This window comes from Tupaia chinensis, unplaced genomic scaffold (assembly GCF_000334495.1).
Source record: "Tupaia chinensis unplaced genomic scaffold, TupChi_1.0 Scaffold146828_1, whole genome shotgun sequence".
NCBI lineage: Eukaryota > Metazoa > Chordata > Mammalia > Scandentia > Tupaiidae > Tupaia > Tupaia belangeri.
Genome location: NW_006206682.1, coordinates 1,058,345 through 1,061,349, shown reverse-complemented (window position 1 = coordinate 1,061,349; position 3,005 = coordinate 1,058,345).

Here is a 3,005-nt window from a genome sequence, read left to right as displayed (position 1 = left end):
ACATGGCCGACCACAGTTCGAGTTCTAGACCTGGCGGCTTGCTTTCTCACTCTCCGTCTCACATTCTTGCTCTTTGTCTTGCTCTGGTCAAACTGAAGAAAAATAACAAATCAAATAAATAAAATTTTTTTGGGGGGAGAGATTTTTTGCTATAGGGAGCGTATGCTCGTCAGAAAGACAGAGATAGAGATATAGAAAGCGAGAAATCACCCCCCGGGGGGAGGGCCACACCGCAATCCCTTCTCCTCCATTCTCCTCTTGGGATCTTGGGCATGCACGCACACACGCCCAGCGTGAGTCCAAGCCGCCGAGTCCAGGACGCAAACCGCAGTCAACTACATGGGAATTCAGTGACATAGCCATTATGCTAACTGCTGGTCCCAATACATTTTTTTAAAAAAGAAATATAAACCCAATAGTTATAGCAAAGTGGAATAGTGCTTTCTTATCCTGATAAAGGGCATCTATAAAAAAGAAAATCTGAGACAAACACCGTACATAATGGTAACACATTAAAGGCTGCCAAGAACAAGATAGAAATGCCCATTGCCATCATTACTATTCAACGTTATGTGGGAGAATTTAATCAACATAGTATAGCAAGGAACAGTCAATAAATTAAAGATTGAGCAGGAAGATACTAAACTATCATTCTATACAGAAAATTCCAGAAAACCTACCCACTTATTAAAACTAAATGTGAGTTCAAGTTTGCCTAATACAAAATTATGATGTAACAGCCAATCACATTTTAAGAACCATCAATTAATTATGAACTATAAACTCGAAAATATAATCTATAATAGCTATAAAAACTTTAAGATATGGAAGAACAGATCTGACAAAACCACTGACAAAGTTAATTCCTGTCTGTTTTTATTTGAGGAAATAGAGCCCCCGAGCAGGGAAATGACTCTTTCTAGGACACTAATAGGTCAGAGACAATTCTGGATTTTCAGTTGGCACCAAATCCTCGAGATCTGAGTGTTGGGTAATTTATGTATTTGTCTTTTTGTAGAAAAAAAAACAAACTTGGGGCCAGCATGGTGGTTAAGCACGCTGGACTCCCACTTGTCCGACAGCAGTTTAAGTCCCGGACCTGGCAGCTTGCTTTCTCACTTTCTTTTTCTCTTGCTCTCTTCTTCCCTTTCTCTCTGGTCAAATTTAAGTAAATAAATAAATAAATAAAGCTAAATAAAATAATTCTTTTAAAAAACTCTTTGTATTTTTCTGATGATCAATTCAACATCCAAATATTCTAAAAGATATAGCAACCCAGAGAAGTCACTGACAGGACCAGCAGGAAGTGGTAGTGGTTAGTGGCTAACTGCAGTTTGCCTTCTGGAACAGCAGTTTGAAAAACACGCTGTTGTGTGTGTAGTCAAAATCCTGAGAGAAGAATGGAGGAGAAGAGACTGCGGTGTGGCCATCCCTCCCCCTGCTCCTCCTGGGGGTGGTACTTTCTCACTTTTCCTTTCCACCATCCTACCCCACCCCAGGTGAGCACACGTGTCTGCTAACAAATTAGTCACTAATGTGCTTATCCTATTACCTGGAACACTATGATCAAGGTTTGGTGTATTTCCTTCCAAAAATTTTGTCTAGGTCTATTGATGTTTTTAAAAATACACTTAAGACTATACCAGGTTTACTATTTGCATACTGATTATTTCTACACACGCTTCCCTGTATCCTCACTGAGTCTTTGTGAATATAATACAGCAGTTATGTTAATGAAGCATGTCATTTATGTAATGTATCAATTTGAGTTTTTGTAGAACCAAATATCAGACATGGCTGTGACGATCATGGTGATAAAAGTTCAGCCACGGGGGCCAGCAGGTGGCATAGTGGTTAAGGCACTGGACTCCCACATGGCCAATGGCAGTTGGAGTCCTGGACCTTGCTCTCTCTCTGGTGAGTGCACATGCCCTATAGAAAATTAAATAAATAAATAAAATAAAATAAATAATTAAACAAAAACCAAAACTTCAGCTCATGCACTTGTAGATCTGAAACCCAGGTGAGGGAGGGGAGACCCCACATGGCAAACCCTGTTGGAGTCCCAGCAGTGCGGTCTTAGAAACACACAGGACACCTGTGCGTGTGTTGTACCCCAAATCCAGATGGGATGGAGAAATGGAAGAGAAGGGATTGCAGCCCCATCTGGGGGTGCTTTCTCCCTCGCTCTCTCTGTCGAGCGCACATGCCCACTAGCAATTAAGCAAGTTTATAAGGCCACTGGTTATCCAGACGGAGGAGAAGAAATGACAAAATCCACTCATTTAACCGGTCCCCCCCCCCCAGGAGTCGGTGCCATGGCGCGGAGAAGGAGTCGGTGCTCTGGCTAGGAGAAAGTAAACGGGCTTTGCAACAGTCTGCGCATGGAGACCCATTAGCTCTGAGGCTTTAGGTAGTACTGCCCCACCCTCTGCAGCTCTGGCTTCTTTCCAGCCGAAGAGGGGACATACTGCCCCCAGCCTCTTTTGTGGCCTCGGAGCCTTGGCTCGGGTCGTTCTTTCTGCCCACATCGGGTATGCCCTTCTCTCCACCTGGCTGCTCACGGCGGAGCTTTCACCCTTAGCTCTCCTTCACTGCCCTTGTTACAGGGTGGCCTCCCCACGGAGGGCAGGGCGGGGAGGCCACAGGCCCAGCGTCCAGGTGTTCTTTGGCCACCGCGCCCGAAGCAGGAGCCCCGCCCCTACTCTCCATCCAAGTCGTCGCCACGCCCCTCCCACACTTCTGGTCGTACCTGTCATTATTCTGTCTACTAGCTGTTTCCCTGAGTCCTGTCTGTCTGCTCACTAGGTTCCTCTGACCCCCAAACCTGGCCTCTTGTGGGGGCCCACGCTGCTTAGTGAAATGACTAAGGAGAAACAGCTCTAGAGACACTATCACCGCAGACGCAGCCAAAGGCCGGCAGGGCTGGGCGGACCCCACGCTGCAGGCTGAGGCGGGGAGTGTGGGTGGGGCCTGGGCGGAGCGTCAGGATTGGGGCGGAGCCT